The sequence below is a fragment of the Schistocerca gregaria genome, unplaced genomic scaffold (assembly GCF_023897955.1).
Source record: "Schistocerca gregaria isolate iqSchGreg1 unplaced genomic scaffold, iqSchGreg1.2 ptg000077l, whole genome shotgun sequence".
In the NCBI taxonomy this organism is placed as follows: domain Eukaryota; kingdom Metazoa; phylum Arthropoda; class Insecta; order Orthoptera; family Acrididae; genus Schistocerca; species Schistocerca gregaria.
Genome location: NW_026061710.1, coordinates 15,423,069 through 15,449,533, shown reverse-complemented (window position 1 = coordinate 15,449,533; position 26,465 = coordinate 15,423,069). Strand labels below are relative to the sequence as shown.

Below are 26,465 nucleotides of genomic sequence, written 5' to 3'. Positions count from 1 at the left end.
CTTTTTTGATAGTGTTGTTGCCAGGATTATAACAATTATTGGAATAATAAATCTAATGAAAACTCTTGTTGATAGAATTAGAATTGTTTTTCTTGATTTATATCAAGCTTTCTGATTGGAAGTCAAATGTACTATTTATACTAGAAAAACAATTATCTACCTCATCAATAAATAGAGATATATAAGAATAATCATACTACGTCTACGAAGTGTCAGTATCATGCTGCTGCTTCAAATCCAAAGTGATGTCTTGGTGAAAATTGATTTATTGAGTGTCGAAGTAGACATGTTGATAAAAAGATTGTTCCAATAATTACGTGTAAACCATGGAATCCTGTTGCAACAAAGAATGTTGATCCATAAACTGCATCTGCAATGGTAAAAGGTGCTTCTCAATATTCATATGCTTGAAGTATTGTAAAGTATAGTCCTAATAACACTGTGAAGAATAATCCTTGTAGTGCTTGAGTATGATTAGATTCCATTAAACTATGATGTGCTCATGTTACTGTTACTCCTGATGCTAAAAGAATAGCTGTATTAAGTAATGGAATTTGTATAGGGTTAAAGGGTTGAATTCCTATTGGAGGTCATAGTATTCCTAGTTCAATTGTTGGTGCTAATCTTCTTCTAAAGAATGCTCAAAAAAAAGAAACGAAAAATAATACCTCTGATGCAATAAATAAAATTATTCCTCATCGTAATCCAATTGATACAAATCCTGTATGTAATCCTTGATATGTTCCTTCTCGTACTACATCTCGTCATCATTGAATTATAGTTAGTAGGGTAATTCCAAATCCAATTATGAATAAGTTAATATTAAATAGGTGGAATCATTTTGCTAGTCCTGATACTAGGACTATTGCTCCAATTGCTCCTGTTAATGGTCAAGGTCTATAGTCTACTAAGTGGAATGGGTGGTTTGAGTGAGTTGTTAACATAGGTTTAATATACTTCTCTAGAATATAGAGTTCTTAGAATTGAGAAAACATAGGCTTGAATTATTGCTACTGCTGATTCTAGAATTAATAGAAGTATTTGTCCAATAATTAGTAATGAGATTAAGTTTATTGCTATAGATGGTCCTGTGTTTCCTAATAAGGTTAATAATAAGTGTCCTGCAATTATATTTGCTGCCAACCGTACTGCTAATGTACCTGGTCGAATAACATTACTAATTGTTTCAATTAGTACTATAAATGATATTAATGCAGGCGGTGTACCTTGTGGTACAAGGTGTGTAAATATATGATTAGTATGGTTAATTCATCCAAATAATATAAATCTTAGCCATATAGGTAGGGCAATTGCAAATGTTAATGCTAAATGTCTTGTTCTAGTAAAAATATAAGGGAATAATCCTATGAAATTGTTAAATAATATTATAATAAAAATTGAGATGAAAATGAATGTTGTTCCATTAAATGATTTTGGTCCAAGAAGTGTTTTAAATTCATTATGTAAGGTTAAATTTAGTTTATTTCAGATAATGTTAATTCGTGATGGTGTAAGTCAAAATAGTGATGGGATTAATAATAGTCCTAGAAATGTTCTAGTTCAATTTAATGATAAATTAAAGATGTTAGTTGATGGGTCAAATGTTGAGAATAGATTTGTTATCATTTTCAATTTAAGTTTTTTATTTCAATTGTTCCTTTTTCTGCTCTTTTAATAAGGTTAGGTTTAAATGAGAAGAAGTTTATTTGATTAAACAAGATTAATGTAGCTGAAAATATAATGAATAGTGAGAATCATATAAGAGGGGATATTTGAGGGATTTGGATATAATTTCCCCATCAGAAGTAGTCGTTAATTTACTATTATTTGGTTTAAGAGACCATTACTTACTTTCAGTCATCTGATGAATTTCAAGGTGTACTAATTTTTTTTAGTTACTTTAGATTGACACTCTAATGTTATTTATTTTAACTAACTCCTTAAATTATCTTAGATAATCACTTAATAAATAAATTTACTGAAGTTCTTTCAATTACAATTGGTATAAATCTGTGGTTTGCTCCACAGATTTCTGAGCATTGTCCAAAGAATAATCCAGGTCGATTTATTGTGAATGTTCCTTGATTTAACCGACCTGGCGTTGCATCAATTTTAACCCCTAATGCAGGAACTGCTCATGAGTGTAGAACATCTGATGCTCTTGTTAATACTCGTACTTCTGTATTTATTGGTAGGATTGTTCGGTTATCTACATCTAGTAGTCGGAATCCATCATTTTCTAGGTCTTGTTCTGGTGTTATATAAGTGTCAAATTCTACGTCTATGAAGTCTGAATATTCATATCTTCAATATCATTGTCGTCCAATGGTTTTAATTGTAATTATTGCATCTACTGAATCATCAAGTAAATATAATAGTCGTAATGATGGAAGGGCAATAAAAATTAATGTAATTGCTGGTAAAGCTGTTCAGATTGTTTCAATTAAATGTCCATGAAGTATATTACGGTTAGTATAGGCAATAAATAATATACAACTTAGGGCATAACCTACAATTACTGTAATTAATAATAATACGACCATAGTATGATCATGAAAGAATGATAATTGCTCCATTAATGGTGAAGCTCCATCTTGAAGAGATAAATTTGATCATGTTGCCATTAATAAATATTTTCTAATAAAAGGTCAAACCTTTATTTGTAGAGCTTAAATCTACTGCACTAATCTGCCATATTAGAATCTAGAGATTAATGGTAATTCTGAGTAACTATGTTCTGCAGGAGGGTTATTTTGTAGTCATTCTGTTGATCTTCTTATGTTAGCTCTAAATATAATTGCTCGGTTTGTAATCATTCTTTCTCATATAATTACAATGAATATAATGATTCCTACAATAGAAATTGTAGACCCAATTCTTGATACTACGTTTCATGATGTATATGCGTCTGGGTAGTCAGAGTATCGTCGAGGTATTCCTGCTAATCCTAGGAAGTGTTGAGGAAAGAATGTTAAATTTACTCCAATGAATATAATTGTAAATTGGATTTTTAATCATGTATTATTTATAGTTAATCCTGTAAATAGTGGATATCATTGAATGACACCTCCTATAATTGCAAATACTGCTCCTATAGATAATACATAATGAAAGTGGGCTACTACATAATATGTATCATGTAATACAATATCAAGTGATGAATTTGCTAATACTAATCCTGTTAATCCACCAATTGTAAATAGGAAAATAAATCCTAGAGCTCATAATAATGGTGGATTGAACTTGAATTTAGTTCCATATAATGTAGCTAATCATCTAAATACCTTAATTCCTGTAGGTACAGCAATAATTATTGTTGCTGATGTAAAATATGCTCGTGTGTCAACATCCATTCCTACTGTAAATATATGATGTGCTCATACAATAAATCCTATTAGTCCAATTGATAGTATAGCATAAATTATACCTAATGTTCCAAATGATTCAATTTTTCCTCTTTCTTGACATACAATATGTGAAATAATTCCGAACCCCGGTAGAATTAAAATATAAACTTCTGGGTGTCCAAAGAATCAAAATAGATGTTGATATAGAATTGGGTCACCCCCTCCTGCAGGGTCAAAGAATGATGTATTTAAATTTCGATCTGTTAATAGTATAGTAATAGCTCCTGCTAAAACTGGAAGTGAAAGAAGGAGAAGTAATGCTGTAATAGCTACAGATCATACAAATAAAGGTGTTTGATCTAAAGTTATACTTTCTGATCGTATATTAATTGCTGTTGTAATGAAATTCACTGCACCAAGAATAGATGATACACCTGCTAAGTGCAGTGAAAAAATAGCTAGATCTACAGATGCACCCCCGTGTGCAATAGCTCCTGCTAGAGGAGGGTAAATTGTTCATCCTGTACCAGCACCATTATCTACTATAGAAGATGTAAGAAGAAGGGTTAGTGAAGGTGGTAGTAATCAAAAACTTATATTATTTATTCGTGGAAATGCTATATCTGGTGCACCAATTATTAGTGGAACAAGTCAATTACCAAATCCACCAATTATAATAGGTATTACTATAAAGAAAATTATTACAAATGCGTGAGCTGTAATAATAACATTTTAAATCTGGTCATCCCGAATTAGAGATCCGGGTTGGCCAAGTTCAGCACGAATATGTATTCTTATTGATGTTCCTACTATTCCTGCTCATGCTCCAAATATGAAGTATAAAGTACCAATGTCCTTATGGTTTGTTGAGAATAATCATTTTTGCGGTAAGATGGCTGAATTTTAGGTGGTAGACTGTAAATCTACTTATGAGATGTTTTCTCTCTTATCATATTTAGGTCTTATATTCAATTATGATTCTAGACTGCAATTCTAGAGGTGTAAAATTTTACTAAGGCCTAAAAGATTAATCTTTTAATTATAACTTTGAAGGTTATTAGTTTGATTAACTTAAGTCTTTAGTATAATGAAATTAAGGTTGATGTTGAAATCAATCCTATTGTTGAAATTATTACTGTTATAGGAAGAATGATTCTTGATTTTTGGGACTTTATCTTTATAGATCACGAATTTTCTGTGTATGATATAATTAGAGCTGAGAATCTAATACGTATATAGTAGTAGAGTGTAATTGTAGTTAATACAACTATAATAGTTATAATAGTTGTTATATTGTTTTCTATTAATGATTGTATTACAATTCATTTTGGTAAGAATCCAAGGAATGGTGGTAGTCCACCTAAAGATAATAAAGATAAGAATATTATGAATTTAATTTCGGTTTTTATATTTCTGGCTGAATAAATTTGATTTATGAAAAATAAATTTATTTGCTTAAATAATAAAACTATAATTAATCTTAATAGTGAGTAAATAATGAAGTATAGTTCTCAGATGTTTTCTCTGACTGTTAATGATCTAATTATTCAACCTAGATGTCTGATTGATGAATATGCTAAAAGTTGTCGTAAGGATGTTTGATTTAAACCTCCTATTGCCCCAATAATAATTCTTAAGATAATAATTGTTCAAATAAAAGTTCTTAATTGAATACAATAAGATAAGACCATTATTGGGGCGATTTTTTGTCATGTTATTAATGTTAAACAACTATTTCATCTTGATGCTCCTATAACTTCTGGAAATCAGAAATGGAAAGGTGCAGCTCCAATCTTTAATAATAGTCTAGATCTAAATATTATTGATGGGATAAATTCTGTTTCCCATCCCATGGGATATTTTATTTGAATCAGCAAAATTGAAAATAATAATATTGTCGATGCTATTGCTTGGACAATAAAATATATAATTGATGATTCATTTATTATTATATTTTTATTTCTTGTTAGGAGCGGAATAAATGAAAGTAAGTTGATCTCAAGTCCTATTCAAACCCCAAATCAGGAATTTGATGAAATGGACAGGATCGTTCCTATCATTAATGTTGATAGGAAGAGAAGTTTTGTAGAGTTGTTGGTCATTAAAAAGGAGAGGATTGATACCTCTATAAATGGGGTATGAACCCATTAGCTTGTTTAGCTTACCTTTTTACATTAAGGTGTATGATGCACGTTAGTTTTTGATACTAAAGGAGGTAGTTTAATTCTATCTTATGTAATTTTAATGAAGGTAATTTTATTTACTTTATTTACCCTATCAAGGTAACCCTTTAATCAGGCACTTCATTTATTTAATATATAAATCGAAAGTTTTTTTTTGAAATTCTTTTATGTATTATTTTGTTTAATTAGGATTAATTTATCCTGCTCATTTTATATATATATATATATATATATATATATATATATATATATATATATATAATAAATAATTTATATTAATATATTACATTTAATTGAAATTAAAGTATTATAAGTTCATCTTACCATTATCAATTGATTATTTTAATGCAATTATTTACCTAGGATTATAGCTACTTATGTTTTTAGCTTAAAATAGGTTATTATAATATAATATATATAATAATATGTAATTTAATATTTAATATTATTATAATTGGATATAATAAATAAAATTATTAATTTAAATATAAAATATTATAATTAATATAAATAATTATATTAATTATAATAATATAATTATGTAAATTATCTATAATTAGATTATTTAACTAATATATATGAAAGTTAACTTAATATAAAAAAAGAATTCATATTAATAACATATTATATTAAATTACATAATTGTATAAAATATATTTATTATATTATTTAATCTTTCTTTATTTATTAGTAAAAAGAAAGATTAAATAAGAAAAAATATAATACATTTATTGTAATACATGTTCCATATTAATCTTTAATTATATATAATAGAGACGTTGTTGTGGTCATACATAGGGGCGTTTCTTTTTTTTTTTGTTAATGTTTGTGGTTTTTTCTTTTTTTTCTTTAAATATTTGAATCTTTTATTTTTCCTGAATTAATAGATTTAAAATTTTCTTATTTTTTATTTTTAAAAGTTTTATTCTTGCTTGTTTATTCACTTTTTCTTTGTATTATATGTAAGTTTTGTTAGACTAAATGTTCTTTTTGCAGTAATTTGATTTAATTATCAAGTGATTTTGGATTTAGCAATTGATTTAGTATCGGCATAATTCGTGCCAGCAGCCGCGGTTATACGATTGATACAAGTGAATATTATTGGTTAAAACAGTTGTTTATATTATTAGGGTTGAAATATAAATTTGTAAGGTGAAATGTTAAAATTTATTTGTGGCCCTTTTTATGAATCTGTGAAATTTAAATAATAAACTAGGATTAGATACCCTATTATTTTAAATGTTAATTATATTTACCAGGGTACTATTAGTTAAGGTCTTTAAACCCAAAGAATTTGGCGGTGTCTCATTCCATTCAGAGGAACCTACCCCATGATTGATAATACACGATTTACTCTACTTAATTTATTTGTTTGTATATCTCCGTTATCAGAGAATCTTTTTAGAGTTATAATTCTCAAGATTTATAATTATAAAATATTTCAGGTCAAGGTGCAGCTAATAGTTAAGAGGAGGTGGGTTACAATAGATTTTTGTTTATAACGGATTTGATAGTGAAATACTGTTAATGAAGGTGGATTTGATAGTAATTTAATTTATTTAATTTAACTGATATTGGCTCTGAGATGTTTACACATCGCCCGTCGCTCTCATTATTGATTATTCTATTTTATTTTAAAGTAGCTTCAATTTAGATGAGATAAGTCGTAACATAGTAGATGTACTGGAAAGTGTATCTAGGAAGAGTTTCAAGATATAACTTATTAGTAAAGTGTTTCATTTACACTGAAAATTTTTCTGTGCAAATCAGGATATCTTGATTATTTATTTTATTATATTTATTTTTTGTTTATTTAATTATTTAATATAAATAATTTTATTGTATTTTTGTCTTAGTATATTTTATAGAATTGATTTTTTAAATTATAGTTTATTGGTAATGTAAGTGTTTTATGAAATATTATTTTAAATTTTTTTAAGTAGATTTTATTTATTGTACCTTTTGTATCAGGGTTTATCAAAATTTTAGTATTTATTTTACTTGTCTCGATTTGGGTTGATTTATAAATAATTTATAGTTAATGTATCATAATTATTATTAAATTATTTATAGAAATGAGATGTTAATCGTTTCCCAAGATATCTAGTTTCTTAAGAAAAAATTTAATTTTTTAAAGTTATTTGTTTTTATTTAATTTGTTAAGTAAAAATATTAACTTATTTATTCTTTAAGGGATAAGCTTTGAAGTTAATAACCTATAATTTATTTTATAGAAATATAATAGTAAGCTTTAAACCAGCTATCTTTAAGATTACGTTTTAGTTCATTATTTTTTATTTTGATTTTATAAATATTTTAGGTTTTTTATTAAGATTATTAATTTAATTTTAAAATTTTTGTAATAATGATAGAATTAGTATATTTATTTGTATGAAATTTTTACCTTGTGAACTTATTATAAGGAACTAGGCAAAATTGATTTCCACCTGTTTATCAAAAACATGTCCTCTTGTTTATATTTTGAGGTCTGGCCTGCTCACTGGGCGTATTTTTAAAGAGCCGCGGTATTTTGACCGTGCAAAGGTAGCATAATCATTAGTCTCTTAATTAGTGGCTGGAATGAATGGCTTGACGAGAAATCAACTGTCTTTTAATAAATTTTTGAATTTAACTTTTGAGTCAAAAGGCTTAAATTCTTCTTTAGGACGAGAAGACCCTATAGAGCTTGACATTTTACTTTTATATAGTTTTTTGTTTGTCTTTCTATATTTAATGATGATGTTTTGTTGGGGTGACATGAAGAATAGATAAACTCTTCATTATTATATCATTTATTTATGTTTGTTATTTTGATCCATAATTTATGATCATAAGATTAAGTTACCTTAGGGATAACAGCGTAATTGTTTTTGAGAGCTCATATCGACAAAGCAGATTGCGACCTCGATGTTGGATTAAGAAAAATTTTGGGTGCAGGAGCCCAATGATTAGGTCTGTTCGACCTTTAAATTCTTACATGATCTGAGTTCAGACCGGCGTGAGCCAGGTCGGTTTCTATCCTAAGATTGTTAATCCATATTAGTACGAAAGGACCATATGGTTAAAATATTTTTTGTTATATTGATTAATATTAATTTATTTACTATTTTGACAGATTAATGTGTTGAATTTAGAATTCATTTAAGTAGATTTTTTCTACAAATAGTATTGATACTTTATGATTTATTTATATTTATTTTGAATTTTCTTTTGTTGGTTATTTGTGTTTTAATTAGTGTTGCCTTTTTAACTTTATTAGAGCGTAAGGTTTTAGGTTATATTCAGATTCGAAAGGGTCCAAATAAGGTAGGTTTTGTTGGAATTCCTCAGCCATTTAGAGATGCTATTAAGTTAATTTGTAAGGAGCAGCCAATTCCTATTATATCTAATTACCTACTTTATTATTTTTCCCCTGTTTTTAATTTAATGATTTCTTTAGCCGTTTGAGTAATTTTTCCTTATTTAACTTATATGTGTTCTTTTTCTTATGGATTTTTATTTTTATTATGTTGTACTAGATTAGGTGTTTATACTGTTATAATTGCTGGTTGATCTTCTAATTCAAATTATTCATTATTAGGTTCTCTTCGTTCTGTTGCTCAAACAATTTCTTATGAAGTTAGTTTAGCTTCAATTTTATTGTCTTTAATTATTTTAATTGGTAGTTTTAATATGTTTGATTTTATAAACTATCAGCTTTATTGTTGATTTATTATTATTTCTTTTCAATTAGCTTTAGCTTGTTTTGCTTCTTGCTTAGCTGAAACTAATCGTACTCCTTTTGATTTTGCTGAAGGGGAATCTGATTTAGTTTCAGGATTAAATAATGAGTATGGTGAGGGTGGTTTTACTTTAATTTTTTTAGCTGAATATGCTAGAATTGTCTTCATAAGAATGTTATTGGCTTTAATTTTTTTGGGCGTTGATTTTTATTTTTTTATATTTTTTATTAAGCTTGCTATTATATCTTTTGGTTTTATTTGGGTTCGTGGAACATTACCACGGTTCCGTTATGATAAATTAATGTACTTAGCTTGAAAAAGTTTTTTACCTTTATCTTTGAATTTTTTTATTTTCTTTGTTGGTTTAAAGATTTTATTTATCTCATTTGTTTAGTGAAATTTTTTGAGAAAAGTTAATAGAAGAGTTAAACTTCTAATTTTATGTTTTCAAAACATATGCTTTTCCTAAGCTAATTAACTTTATTCCTTAATTAATTTATCTCATGCGTTTGCGACATGGACATTAATTAAGAAATATGTGAAGTAAATAACTGTTAAGATTTGACCTGTTATAATATAAGGTTCTTCAACAGGTCGTTTACCAATTCACGTTAGTAAGCATACAACAACTACTATAATTCAGAATAAAAATTGATTAATAGGGTAAAATTGAATGCCTCGGAATGGTGTTTTATTATAAAATGGTAAAATTATTAAGATTCTAATTGATAAAAATAATGCAATAACACCTCCTAACTTATTAGGGATAGATCGTAGAATTGCATATGCAAATAGGAAATATCATTCTGGTTGAATGTGAACTGGTGTTACTAATGGGTTGGCAGGTACAAAGTTATCTGGATCTCCTAATAGGTAAGGATTAATTAAACATAGTATAATTAATAATGATGTTATTATTACAAATGTAATAGAATCCTTAAAGGTAAAGTATGGATGGAATGGAATTTTTTCAATATCTCCATTTAGTCCAAGAGGATTATTAGATTCTGTTTGGTGAAGAAAAAATAAATGAATTGCTGCTATAGCAGCAATAATAAATGGTAATACAAAATGGAATGTGAAGAATCGATTTAATGTTGCATTATCAACAGCGAATCCTCCTCATACTCATTGGACTATATCTGTTCCTAAGTATGGGATTGCTGATAATAAATTAGTAATTACTGTTGCACCTCAAAAAGATATTTGGCCTCAGGGTAAGACATATCCTATAAATGCAGTTGCTATAACTAAAAATAAAATCACTGTACCAATTATTCAGGTATGTATATATATATATAAGATCCATAGTAAATTCCCCGTCCTACATGTAAGTAAATACAAATAAAAAATATAGATGCTCCATTTGCGTGTAAGGTTCGGATAATTCAACCATTATTTACGTCTCGGCAGATGTGTACTACACTACTGAATGCTATTTCAATATTTGATGTATAATGTATAGCTAAAAATAGTCCAGTTACGATTTGAATTACCAAACATAACCCTAATAGGGATCCAAAATTTCATCAAAATGAAATATTTGTTGGGGCAGGTAAGTCAATTAAAGAGTTATTAATAATTTTAATTAAAGGATGTCTTAATCGTAAGGGTTTATTCATTAGTAATTATCTTATTTTACGAATAGGTCCCTGATTAATATTGGTGATTTTAACAACTGCTAGTAGTGCTAAAAATAAATAAATTATTATTATTATTGTAATAATGAATGTTGGTCTATTATATAATTTTTCTAAAGATATTGTTATTTCTTGATAATTGATTGAATTATCAATATTTATAGTTTCGGTGTTTTTGAAAAAGTCTATAAATATAGATATATCTAGAATAATTAATATTAATATGATAAATACTCACATTATTAATGTAATAATTATAGTGATTGATTTAGGCTGAAATATTTCGTTTGATGCAATTCTTGTAATGTAAATAAATAATACTAGTATACCACCAAGAAATGTTAAAAATAAAATATATGATAATCAATATCTTTCTATTATTGTTCCTGTTATTAATCCAACTAGGAAGGTTTGAAGGATAATAAAAAGCATTATTGATATTGGGTGTCTGAATTTAATAAAATTAATATTTATTACATTTGATAATGATATAATTATTATTTTGATCATTTCAGGGGTTAGTTTATTTAAAATACCGGTTTTGGGGACCGATGATGGAAGCTTTTCCACCTCTGAAGTTTTAAAAGTGGGGGCTGGACTTATTTCCGGTTTACAAGACCGGCGTTTTTTTTAAACTATTAAAACTAATGTTTATATTCTCAATTTTTGCTTCTTTATTGATTTATTTTGCTGGTGTTTATGTTTTCTCTTCTAAACGTAAACATTTATTAATGGTTCTTTTGAGATTAGAATATATTGTTCTTTCTTTATTTATGTTAGTTATTGTTTTTCTTATTGAGTTTGATTATGATTATTTTTTTCCTGTTATTTTTTTAGTTTTTTCTTTATGTTAAAGTATTTATTTATAACTATTTTTTTGATCCCTCTTTGTTTATTAAATAATTGTTGATGGTAGGTTCATTCTTTAATGTTTCTGTCGGGTTTTGTTTTTATAATTTGTGTTTATTCATATGCTGATTTGAATATAATTAGATATTATTTTGGTATTGATTATTTTTCTTTTAGTTTAATTTTACTTAGTTTTTGGATTTGTTCTTTAATAATCACTGCTAGAGGTTCAGTTTATTTAAGTTCATATCATTCTAATTTTTTTGTTTTTATGGTTTTGATTTTAATAATTATGCTTTATTGTTCATTTGCTAGATTAAGTCTTCTTTCTTTTTATATTTTTTTTGAGGCTAGATTAGTTCCTACTTTACTTTTAATTTTGGGTTGGGGTTATCAACCTGAGCGTTTGCAGGCTGGTGTTTATTTAATTTTTTATACTTTGGTTGCTAGATTACCTTTATTATTAGTTTTATTTAAGGTTTATGATTTTTCTAATACTTTATATTTTCCTTTATTGGTTGATTTTGGTTCTTATTATTTTATGTTTTATGTATTTATAATTTTGGCTTTTTTAGTTAAGATACCTATGTTTTTGGTTCATTTATGACTTCCTAAGGCTCATGTAGAGGCCCCTATTTCAGGTAGAATAATTCTTGCTGGTGTTTTATTAAAGTTAGGTGGTTATGGTATTTTTCGTGTTATAAAGGTTATTTCTTATTTGGGTTTAAAGTTTAATTATTTTTGATTGTCTTTAGGTTTATCTGGGGGTGTTATTGTAAGATTTATTTGTTTTCGTCAGGTTGATTTAAAGTCTTTAATTGCATATTCTTCTGTTGCTCATATAAGAATGGTTATTGGTGGATTGATGACTATGAATTGATGAGGTTGTGTAGGTTCTCTTTCTCTAATGGTCGGTCATGGTTTATGTTCTTCTGGTTTATTTTGTTTATCTAATATTATTTATGAACGTTTAGGTAGACGAAGATTATTAATTAACAAGGTTATAATTAATTTGCTGCCAAGAATGGCTTTATGATGATTTCTTTTAAGATCATCAAATATGGCTGCTCCTCCTTCTTTAAATTTGGTAGGTGAAATTAGATTATTAAATAGAATTATATCTTGATCTTCTTTTAGATTCTTTGCTTTGATTTTTTTATCTTTTTTTAGAGCTGTTTATACTTTGTATATATATTCTTATTCTCAGCATGGGAATTATTATTCTGGTGTTTATACTTGTTCTCTTGGTTATTTTCGTGAATATCATCTTTTACTTTTACATTGATTGCCTTTAAATATTCTCTGTTTAAAGGATGAATATTTCTTTGTTTAGTTTGCTTAAGTATTTTAATTAAAAATATTGTTTTGTGGAATCAATGATATGAAGTTTTTCATCTTAGGCCGTGAATTTATTTTCTATTTGTTCTTTGAGTTTTTTTTCTTTGTTTATTTCGAGAACTATAATTTTTATTTTAGGTATTTATTATTTAATAATTGATTATAGAGTTTTTGTTGAGTGAGAGCTTTTCAATTTAAATGGTTCTATAGTTGTTATAACTTTAATTTTGGATTGAATATCTCTTATTTTTATATCTTTTGTTATATATATTTCTTCTTTGGTTATTTATTATAGAGAGGATTATATATCTGGTGAAAAGAATATAAATCGTTTTATTATTATTGTTTTAATATTTATTCTTTCTATAGGTTTTTTAATTATTAGTCCTAATTTAATTAGAATTTTATTAGGTTGAGATGGTTTAGGTTTAGTTTCTTATTGTTTAGCTATTTATTATCAAAATGTAAAATCTTATAGTGCTGGTATATTAACTGCACTTTCTAATCGTATTGGTGATGTTGCTATTTTAATTTCTATTGCATGAATGTTAAATTTTGGTGGTTGAAATTATATTTATTATTATGATTTTATTTCTAATTCTTTTGAAATAAAGCTCATTACTATATTAATTGTTTTAGCAGCTATAACTAAGAGAGCTCAGATTCCTTTCTCTTCATGACTTCCTGCTGCTATAGCAGCTCCTACTCCTGTTTCTGCTTTAGTTCATTCTTCTACTCTTGTTACTGCTGGTGTTTATTTATTAATTCGTTTTAGACCAATATTGGATACTTATAATTGTGGTTGATTTTTACTTTTAATTGGTTGTATAACTATATTTATGGCTGGATTGGGCGCTAATTTTGAGTTTGATTTAAAGAAGATTATTGCTCTTTCTACTTTAAGACAACTTGGTTTAATAATAAGAATTTTGGCTATAGGTTATTCAAAGCTTGCATTTTTTCATTTATTGGCTCATGCTTTATTTAAGGCATTATTATTTATATGTGCAGGTTCAATAATTCATAATTTGAAGGATTCTCAGGATATTCGTTTTATAGGATCAATTGTTAATTTCATACCTTTAACTTCAGTTTGTTTTAATGTTTCTAGTTTATCTTTGTGTGGAATACCTTTTTTAGCGGGATTTTATTCAAAGGATTTAATTCTTGAGATGGTTTGTTTAAGATGAATTAATTGTTTAATTTTTTTTCTTTATTTTTTTTCTACTGGTTTAACTGCTTCTTATTCTTTTCGTTTGTTTTATTATTCAATATCTGGTGATAATAATTTTTATTCTAGATTTTCTTTTGATGATAAGGGTTATTATATTTCATTTGGAATAATTGGTCTATTGTTTGTTGCTGTTTTTGGTGGTAGTCTTTTATCTTGATTAATTTTTCCTATTCCTCATGTGATTGCTTTACCTTATTATTTAAAGTTTTTAACTATTACAGTTGTTATTTTAGGTGCTTATTTAGGTTATCTTATTTCTAATTTTGATTTTTCTCATAATTTATTTTCTTTAAGTATACTTTCTTTTGTTAGATTTGCTGGTTCTATATGATTTATACCTTTTCTTTCAACTAAGTTTATTAGATATATTCCTTTAAAAATAGGTTATTATTCATCTAAGTCATTTGATTATGGTTGAGGTGAATTACTTGGTGGTCAAGGTTTATATAGATTATTTATTTATTTAATTGGTTATATTCAAGGTTGATATGATTCTAATTTCAAGATTTATCTTTTAACTTTTATTTTTTGAATATTTATTTTGGTAATATTGTTTTTCGTTTACTTAAATAGCTTATAATTAGAGCGTGACACTGAAGATGTTAAGGAAGTATTTTTACTTTTAAGTATTTATAAATATAGATATATTATTTTTACAGTGAAAATGTAATGTTTTATTTAAACTATATAAATTTTAGAAATGTTAACGGAGTTTAACCGCTAATATAAAAAGTTAGCAGCTTTCATATTGGCTTTACATTTCCTTAATTGGAACTATTATAGTTGAATTATATTATTAACAGTAATACGCCTCTTTTTGGCTTCAATTAATAAGAATAAGGGTAGTACATACCAATCTTCCAGGTCGAAACTGACTGCAATATTTCGCTTCTTATTCTATTTAAGGTTGATTGATAATATCAATACTTTTTGAATGCAACCCAAATGTTATATTTAACTACAACCCTTTATTCTGCTCATTGTAATGCTCCTTGGTTTCATTCATGGTATAGTCCTCCTAATAGAACTAGAATAAAAAATATTGTTGATACTGTTCAGATTATAATGTCTGAAGTTTTAAAAATAATTACAATTGGTAGAATTAGTGCAATTTCTACATCAAAAATTAAAAAGATTACTGCGATTAGGAAGAATCGTATTGAGAATGGTATTCGTGCTGATCTTTTTGGATCAAACCCACATTCAAATGGTGATCTTTTTTCTCGATCATTAATTAATTTTTTTGATAGTGTTGTTGCCAGGATTATAACAATTATTGGAATAATAAATCTAATGAAAACTCTTGTTGATAGAATTAGAATTGTTTTTCTTGATTTATATCAAGCTTTCTGATTGGAAGTCAAATGTACTATTTATACTAGAAAAACAATTATCTACCTCATCAATAAATAGAGATATATAAGAATAATCATACTACGTCTACGAAGTGTCAGTATCATGCTGCTGCTTCAAATCCAAAGTGATGTCTTGGTGAAAATTGATTTATTGAGTGTCGAAGTAGACATGTTGATAAAAAGATTGTTCCAATAATTACGTGTAAACCATGGAATCCTGTTGCAACAAAGAATGTTGATCCATAAACTGCATCTGCAATGGTAAAAGGTGCTTCTCAATATTCATATGCTTGAAGTATTGTAAAGTATAGTCCTAATAACACTGTGAAGAATAATCCTTGTAGTGCTTGAGTATGATTAGATTCCATTAAACTATGATGTGCTCATGTTACTGTTACTCCTGATGCTAAAAGAATAGCTGTATTAAGTAATGGAATTTGTATAGGGTTAAAGGGTTGAATTCCTATTGGAGGTCATAGTATTCCTAGTTCAATTGTTGGTGCTAATCTTCTTCTAAAGAATGCTCAAAAAAAAGAAACGAAAAATAATACCTCTGATGCAATAAATAAAATTATTCCTCATCGTAATCCAATTGATTCAAATCCTGTATGTAATCCTTGATATGTTCCTTCTCGTACTACATCTCGTCATCATTGAATTATAGTTAGTAGGGTAATTCCAAATCCAATTATGAATAAGTTAATATTAAATAGGTGGAATCATTTTGCTAGTCCTGATACTAGGACTATTGCTCCAATTGCTCCTGTTAATGGTCAAGGTCTATAATCTACTAAGTGGAATGGGTGGTTTGAGTGAGTTGTTAACATAGGTTTAATATACTTCTCTAGAATATAGAGTTCTTAGAATTGAGAAAACATAGGCTTGAATTATTGCTACTGCTGATTCTAGAATTAATAGAAGTATTTGTCCAATAATTAGTAATGAGATTAAGTTTATTGCTATAGATGGTCCTGTGTTTCCTAATAAGGTTAATAATAAGTGTCCTGCAATTATATTTGCTGCCAACCGTACTGCTAATGTACCTGGTCGAATAACATTACTAATTGTTTCAATTAGTACTATAAATGATATTAATGCAGGCGGTGTACCTTGTGGTACAAGGTGTGTAAATATATGATTAGTATGGTTAATTCATCCAAATAATATAAATCTTAGCCATATAGGTAGGGCAATTGCAAATGTTAATGCTAAATGTCTTGTTCTAGTAAAAATATAAGGGAATAATCCTATGAAATTGTTAAATAATATTATAATAAAAATTGAGATGAAAATGAATGTTGTTCCATTAAATGATTTTGGTCCAAGAAGTGTTTTAAATTCATTATGTAAGGTTAAATTTAGTTTATTTCAGATAATGTTAATTCGTGATGGTGTAAGTCAAAATAGTGATGGGATTAATAATAGTCCTAGAAATGTTCTAGTTCAATTTAATGATAAATTAAAGATGTTAGTTGATGGGTCAAATGTTGAGAATAGATTTGTTATCATTTTCAATTTAAGTTTTTTATTTCAATTGTTCCTTTTTCTGCTCTTTTAATAAGGTTAGGTTTAAATGAGAAGAAGTTTATTTGATTAAACAAGATTAATGTAGCTGAAAATATAATGAATAGTGAGAATCATATAAGAGGGGATATTTGAGGGATTTGGATATAATTTCCCCATCAGAAGTAGTCGTTAATTTACTATTATTTGGTTTAAGAGACCATTACTTACTTTCAGTCATCTGATGAATTTCAAGGTGTACTAATTTTTTTTAGTTACTTTAGATTGACACTCTAATGTTATTTATTTTAACTAACTCCTTAAATTATCTTAGATAATCACTTAATAAATAAATTTACTGAAGTTCTTTCAATTACAATTGGTATAAATCTGTGGTTTGCTCCACAGATTTCTGAGCATTGTCCAAAGAATAATCCAGGTCGATTTATTGTGAATGTTCCTTGATTTAACCGACCTGGCGTTGCATCAATTTTAACCCCTCATGCAGGAACTGCTCATGAGTGTAGAACATCTGATGCTCTTGTTAATACTCGTACTTCTGTATTTATTGGTAGGATTGTTCGGTTATCTACATCTAGTAGTCGGAATCCATCATTTTCTAGGTCTTGTTCTAGTGTTATATAAGTGTCAAATTCTACGTCTAATGTCCTTAGTATAATGAAATTAAGGTTGATGTTGAAATCAATCCTATTGTTGAAATTATTACTGTTATAGGAAGAATGATTCTTGATTTTTGGGACTTTATCTTTATAGATCACGAATTTTCTGTGTATGATATAATTAGAGCTGAGAATCTAATACGTATATAGTAGTAGAGTGTAATTGTAGTTAATACAACTATAATAGTTATAATAGTTGTTATATTGTTTTCTATTAATGATTGTATTACAATTCATTTTGGTAAGAATCCAAGGAATGGTGGTAGTCCACCTAAAGATAATAAAGATAAGAATATTATGAATTTAATTTCGGTTTTTATATTTCTGGCTGAATAAATTTGATTTATGAAAAATAAATTTATTTGCTTATATAATAAAACTATAATTAATCTTAATAGTGAGTAAATAATGAAGTATAGTTCTCAGATGTTTTCTCTGACTGTTAATGATCTAATTATTCAACCTAGATGTCTGATTGATGAATATGCTAAAAGTTGTCGTAAGGATGTTTGATTTAAACCTCGTATTGCCCCAATAATAATTCTTAAGATAATAAATGTTCAAATAAAAGTTCTTAATTGAATACAATAAGATAAGACCATTATTGGGGCGATTTTTTGTCATGTTATTAATGTTAAACAATTATTTCATCTTGATGCTCCTATAACTTCTGGAAATCAGAAATGGAAAGGTGCAGCTCCAATCTTTAATAATAGTCTAGAACTAATTATTATTGATGGGATAAATTCTGTTTCCCATCCCATGGGATATTTTATTTGAATCAGCAAAATTGAAAATAATAATATTGTCGATGCTATTGCTTGGACAATAAAATATTTAATTGATGATTCATTTATTATTATATTTTTATTTCTTGTTAGGAGCGGAATAAATGAAAGTAAGTTGATCTCAAGTCCTATTCAAACCCCAAATCAGGAATTTGATGAAATGGACAGGATCGTTCCTATCATTAATGTTGATAGGAAGAGAAGTTTTGTAGAGTTGTTGGTCATTAAAAAGGAGAGGATTGATACCTCTATAAATGGGGTATGAACCCATTAGCTTGTTTAGCTTACCTTTTTACATTAAGGTGTATGATGCACTTTAGTTTTTGATACTAAAGGAGGTAGTTTAATTCCATCTTATGTAATTTTAATGAAGGTAATTTTATTTACTTTATTTACCCTATCAAGGTAACCCTTTAATCAGGCACTTCATTTATTTAATATATAAATCGAAAGTTTTTTTTTGAAATTCTTTTATGTATTATTTTGTTTAATTAGGATTAATTTATCCTGCTCATTTTATTTTTATATATATATATATATATATATAATAAACAATTTATATTAATATATTACATTTAATTGAAATTAAAGTATTATAAGTTCATCTTACCATTATCAATTGATTATTTTAATGCAATTATTTACCTAGGATTATAGCTACTTATGTTTTTAGCTTAAAATAGGTTATTATAATATAATATATATAATAATATGTAATTTAATATTTAATATTATTATAATTGGATATAATAAATAAAATTATTAATTTAAATATAAAATATTATAATTAATATAAATAATTATATTAATTATAATAATATAATTATGTAAATTATTTATAATTAGATTATTTAACTAATATATATGAAAGTTAACTTAATATAAAAAAAAGAATTCATATTAATAACATATTATATTAAATTACATAATTGTATAAAATATATTTATTATATTATTTAATCTTTCTTTATTTATTAGTGAAAAGAAAGATTAAATAAGAAAGAATATAATACATTTATTGCTATACATGTTCCATATTAATCTTTAATCATATATAATAGAGAAGTTGTTGTGGTCATACATAGGGGTGTTTCTTTTTTTTTTGTTAATGTTTGTGGTTTTTTTCTTTTTTTTTCTTTAAATATTTGAATCTTTTATTTTTTCCTGAATTAATAGATTTAAAATTTTCTTATTTTTTATTTTTAAAAGTTTTATTCTTGCTTGTTTATTTACTTTTTCGTTGTATTATATGTAAGTTTTGTTAGACTAAATGTTCTTTTTGCAGTAATTTGATTTAATTTTCAAGTGATTTTGGATTTAGCAATTGATTTAGTATCGGCATAATTCGTGCCAGCAGCCGCGGTTATACGATTGATACAAGTGAATATTATTGGTTAAAACAGTTGTTTATATTATTAGGGTTGAAATATAAATTTGTAAGGTGAAATGTTAAAATTTATTTGTGGCCCTTTTTATGAATCTGTGAAATTTAAATAATAAACTAGGATTAGATACCCTATTATTTTAAATGTTAATTATATTTACCAGGGTACTATTAGTTAAGGTCTTTAAACCCAAAGAATTTGGCGGTATCTCATTCCATTCAGAGGAACCTACCCCATGATTGATAATACACGATTTACTCTACTTAATTTATTTGTTTGTATATCTCCGTTATCAGAGAATCTTTTTAGAGTTATAATTCTCAAGATTTATAATTATAAAATATTTCAGGCCAAGGTGCAGCTTATAGTTAAGAGGAGGTGGGTTACAATAGATTTTTGTTTATAACGGATTTGATAGTGAAATACTGTTAATGAAGGTGGATTTGATAGTAATTTAATTTATTTAATTTAACTGATATTGGCTCTGAGATGTGTACACATCGCCCGTCGCTCTCATTATTGATTATTCTATTTTATTTTAAAGTAGCTTCAATTTAGATGAGATAAGTCGTAACATAGTAGATGTACTGGAAGGTGTATCTAGGAAGAGTTTCAAGATATAACTTATTAGTAAAGTGTTTCATTTACACTGAAAATTTTTCTGTGCAAATCAGGATATCTTGATTATTTATTTTATTATATTTATTTTTTGTTTATTTAATTATTTAATATAAATAATTTTATTGTATTTTTGTCTTAGTATATTTTATAGAATTGATTTTTTAAATTATAGTTTATTGGTAATGTAAGTGTTTTATGAAATATTATTTTAAATTTTTTTAAGTAGATTTTATTTATTGTACCTTTTGTATCAGGGTTTATCAAAATTTTAGTATTTATTTTACTTGTCTCGATTTGGGTTGATTTATAAATAATTTATAGTTAATGTATCACAATTATTATTAAATTATTTATAGAAATGAGTTGTTAATCATTTCCCAAGATATCTAGTTTCTTAAGAAAAAATTTAATTTTTTAAAGTTATTTGTTTTTATTTAATTTGTTAAGTAAAAATATTAACTTATTTATTCTTTAAGGGATAAGCTTTGAAGTTAATAACCTATAATTTATTTTATAGAAATATAATAGTAAGCTTTAAACCAGCTATCTTTAAGATTACGTTTTAGTTGATTATTTTTTATTTTGATTTTATAAATATTTTAGGTTTTTTATTAAGATTATTAATTTAATTTTAAAATTTTTGTAATAATGATAGAATTAGTATATTTATTTGTATGAAATTTTTACCTTGTGAACTTATTATAAGGAACTAGGCAAAATTGATTTCCGCCTGTTTATCAAAAACATGTCCTCTTGTTTATATTTTGAGGTCTGGCCTGCTCACTGAGCGTATTTTTAAAGAGCCGCGGTATTTTGACCGTGCAAAGGTAGCATAATCATTAGTCTCTTAATTAGTGGCTGGAATGAATGGCTTGACGAGAAATCAATTGTCTCTTAATAAATTTTTGAATTTAACTTTTGAGTCAAAAGGCTTAAATTCTTCTTTAGGACGAGAAGACCCTATAGAGCTTGACATTTTACTTTTATATAGTTTTTTGTTTGTCTTTCTATATTTAATGATGATGTTTTGTTGGGGTGACATGAAGAATAGATAAACTCTTCATTATTATATCATTTATTTATGTTTGTTATTTTGATCCATAATTTCTGATCATAAGATTAAGTTACCTTAGGGATAACAGCGTAATTGTTTTTGAGAGCTCATATCGACAAAGCAGATTGCGACCTCGATGTTGGATTAAGAAAAATTTTGGGTGCAGGAGCCCAATGATTAGGTCTGTTCGACCTTTAAATTCTTACATGATCTGAGTTCAGACCGGCGTGAGCCAGGTCGGTTTCTATCCTAAGATTGTTAATCCATATTAGTATGAAAGGACCATATGGTTAAAATATTTTTTGTTATATTGATTAATATTAATTTATTTACTATTTTGACAGATTAATGTGTTGAATTTAGAATTCATTTATGTAGATTTTTTCTACAAAAAGTATTGATACTTTATGATTTATTTATATTTATTTTGAATTTTCTTTTATTGGTTATTTGTGTTTTAATTAGTGTTGCCTTTTTAACTTTATTAGAGAGTAAGGTTTTAGGTTATATTCAGATTCGAAAGGGTCCAAATAAGGTAGGTTTTGTTGGAATTCCTCAGCCATTTAGAGATGCTATTAAGTTAATTTGTAAGGAGCAGCCAATTCCTATTATATCTAATTACCTACTTTATTATTTTTCCCCTGTTTTTAATTTAATGATTTCTTTAGCCGTTTGAGTAATTTTTCCTTATTTAACTTATATGTGTTCTTTTTCTTATGGATTTTTATTTTTTTTATGTTGTACTAGATTAGGTGTTTATACTGTTATAATTGCTGGTTGATCTCCTAATTCAAATTATTCATTATTAGGTTCTCTTCGTTCTGTTGCTCAAACAATTTCTTATGAAGTTAGTTTAGCTTTAATTTTATTGTCTTTAATTATTTTAATTGGTAGTTTTAATATGTTTGATTTTATAAACTATCAGCTTTATTGTTGATTTATTATTATTTCTTTTCCTTTAGCTTTAGCTTGTTTTGCTTCTTGCTTAGCTGAAACTAATCGTACTCCTTTTGATTTTGCTGAAGGGGAATCTGAGTTAGTTTCAGGATTTAATATTGAGTATGGTGCGGGTGGTTTTACTTTAATTTTTTTAGCTGAATATACTAGAATTGTCTTCATAAGAATGTTATTGGCTTTAATTTTTTTGGGCGGTGATTTTTATTCTTTTATATTTTTTATTAAGCTTGCTATTATATCTTTTGGTTTTATTTGGGTTCGTGGAACATTACCACGGTTCCGTTATGATAAATTAATGTACTTAGCTTGAAAAAGTTTTTTACCTTTATCTTTGAATTTTTTTATTTTCTTTGTTGGTTTAAAGATTTTATTTATCTCATTTGTTTAGTGAAATTTTTTGAGAAAAGTTAATAGAGGAGTTAAACTTCTAATTTTATGTTTTCAAAACATATGCTTTTCCTAAGCTAATTAACTTTATTCCTTAATTAATTTATCTCATGCGTTTGCGACATGGACATTAATTAAGAAATATGTGAAGTAAATAATTGTTAAGATTTGACCTGTTATAATATAAGGTTCTTCAACAGGTCGTTTACCAATTCACGTTAGTAAGCATACAACAACTACTATAATTCAGAATAAAATTTGATTAATAGGGTAAAATTGAATGCCTCGGAATGGTGTTTTATTATAAAATGGTAAAATTATTAAGATTCTAATTGATAAAAATAATGCAATAACACCTCCTAACTTATTAGGGATAGATCGTAGAATTGCATATGCAAATAGTAAATATCATTCTGGTTGAGTGTGAAGTGGTGTTACTAATGGGTTGGCAGGTACAAAGTTATCTGGATCTCCTAATAGGTAAGGATTAATTAAACATAGTATGATTAATAATGATGTTATTATTACAAATGTAATAGAATCCTTAAAGGTAAAGTATGGATGGAATGGAATTTTTTCAATATCTCCATTTAGTCCAAGAGGATTATTAGATCCTGTTTGGTGAAGAAAAAATAAATGAATTGCTGCTATAGCAGCAATAATAAATGGTAATACAAAATGGAATGTGAAGAATCGATTTAATGTTGCATTATCAACAGCGAATCCTCCTCATACTCATTGGACTAAATCTGTTCCTAAGTATGGGATTGCTGATAATAAATTAGTAATTACTGTTGTACCTCAAAAAGATATTTGGCCTCAGGGTAAGACATATCCTATAAATGCAGTTGCTATAACTAAAAATTAAATCACTGTACCAATTATTCAGGTATGTATATATATATAAGATCCATAGTAAATTCCCCGTCCTACATGTAAGTAAATACAAATAAAAAATATAGATGCTCCATTTGCGTGTAAGGTTCGGATAATTCAACCATTATTTACGTCTCGGCAGATGTGTACTACACTACTGAATGCTATTTCAATATTTGATGTATAATGTATAGCTAAAAATAGTCCAGTTACGATTTGAATTACCAAACATAACCCTAATAGGGATCCAAAATTTCATCAAAATGAAATATTTGTTGGGGCAGGTAAGTCAATTAAAGAGTTTTTAATAATTTTAATTAAAGGATGTCGTAATCGTAAGGGTTTATTCATTAGTAATTATCTTATTTTACGAATAGGTCCCTGATTAATATTGGTGATTTTAACAACTGCTAGTAGTGCTAAAAATAAATAAATTATTATTATTATTGTAATAATGAATGTTGGTCTATTATATAATTTTTCTAAAGATATTGTTATTTCTTGATAATTGATTGAATTATCAATATTTATAGTTTCGGTGTTTTTGAAAAAGTCTATAAATATAGATATATCTAGAATAATTAATATTAATATGATAAATACTCACATTATTAATGTAATAATTATAGTGATTGATTTAGGCTGAAATATTTCGTTTGATGCAATTCTTGTAATGTAAATAAATAATAATAGTATACCACCAAGAAATGTTAAAAATAAAATATATGATAATCAATATCTTTCTATTATTGTTCCTGTTATTAATCCAACTCGGAAGGTTTGAAGGATAATAAAAAGCATTATTGATATTGGGTGTCTTAATTTAATAAAATTAATATTTATTACATTTGATAATGATTGATTTATTTTGCTGGTGTTTATGTTTTTTCTTCTAAACGTAAACATTTATTAATGGTTCTTTTGAGATTAGAATATATTGTTCTTTCTTTATTTATGTTAGTTATTGTTTTTCTTATTGAGTTTGATTATGATTATTTTTTTCCTGTTATTTTTTTAGTTTTTTCTGTTTGTGAGGGTGCTTTAGGTCTTTCTATTTTAGTTTCAATAATTCGTTCTCATGGTAATGATTTTTTAATTCTTTTGGTTTATCTTTATGTTAAAGTATTTATTTATAACTATTTTTTTGATCCCTCTTTGTTTATTAAATAATTGTTGATGGTTGGTTCATTCTTTAATGTTTCTGTCGGGTTTTGTTTTTATAATTTGTGTTTATTCATATGCTGATTTGAATATAATTAGATATTATTTTGGTATTGATTATTTTTCTTTTAGTTTAATTTTACTTAGTTTTTGGATTTGTTCTTTAATAATCACTGCTAGAGGTTCAGTTTATTTAAGTTCATATCATTCTAATTTTTTTGTTTCTATGGTTTTGATTTTAATAATTATGCTTTATTGTTCATTTGCTAGATTAAGTCTTCTTTCTTTTTATATTTTTTTTGAGGCTAGATTAGTTCCTACTTTACTTTTAATTTTGGGTTGGGGTTATCAACCTGAGCGTTTGCAGGCTGGTGTTTATTTAATTTTTTATACTTTGGTAGCTAGATTACCTTTATTATTAGTTTTATTTAAGGTTTATGATTTTTCTAATACTTTATATTTTCCTTTATTGGATGATTTTGGTTCTTATTATTTCATGTTTTATGTATTTATAATTTTGGCTTTTTTAGTTAAGATACCTATGTTTTTGGTTCATTTATGACTTCCTAAGGCTCATGTAGAGGCCCCTATTTCAGGTAGAATAATTCTTGCTGGTGTTTTATTAAAGTTAGGTGGTTATGGTATTTTTCGTGTTATAAAGGTTATTTCTTATTTGGGTTTAAAGTTTAATTATTTTTGATTGTCTTTAGGTTTATCTGGGGGTGTTATTGTAAGATTTATTTGTTTTCGTCAGGTTGATTTAAAGTCTTTAATTGCATATTCTTCTGTTGCTCATATAAGAATGGTTATTGGTGGATTGATGACTATGAATTGATGAGGTTGTGTAGGTTCTCTTTCTCTAATGGTTGGTCATGGTTTATGTTCTTCTGGTTTATTTTGTTTATCTAATATTATTTATGAACGTTTAGGTAGACGAAGATTATTAATTAACAAGGGTATAATTAATTTGATGCCAAGAATGGCTTTATGATGATTTCTTTTAAGATCATCAAATATGGCTGCTCCTCCTTCTTTAAATTTGGTAGGTGAAATTAGATTATTAAATAGAATTATATCTTGATCTTCTTTTAGATTCTTTGCTTTGATTTTTTTATCTTTTTTTAGAGCTGTTTATACTTTGTATATATATTCTTATTCTCAGCATGGGAATTATTATTCTGGTGTTTATACTTGTTCTCTTGGTTATTTTCGTGAATATCATCTTTTACTTTTACATTGATTGCCTTTAAATATTCTCTGTTTAAAGGGTGAATATTTCTTTGTTTAGTTTGCTTAAGTATTTTAATTAAAAATATTGTTTTGTTCTGGTGTTATATAAGTGTCAAATTCTACGTCTATGAAGTCTGAATATTCATATCTTCAAT

At 26.4% G+C, this 26,465-nt stretch overlaps 2 long non-coding RNA genes across 2 annotated transcripts in view; both read left to right on the top strand.

Moving 5' to 3' along the window:
- Positions 1–8,166, top strand: part of LOC126301639 (uncharacterized) — a 32,077-nt gene extending 23,911 nt beyond the window's left edge. The window contains exon 2 of the long non-coding RNA XR_007553068.1: positions 8,017–8,166. This is a non-coding gene — a long non-coding RNA (uncharacterized LOC126301639). The remainder of the gene's footprint in view (positions 1–8,016) is intronic.
- LOC126301634 (uncharacterized) overlaps positions 1–26,465 on the top strand; it is a 377,864-nt gene that overhangs the window by 66,378 nt on the left and 285,021 nt on the right. The gene's annotated exons all lie outside the window — the stretch shown is intronic.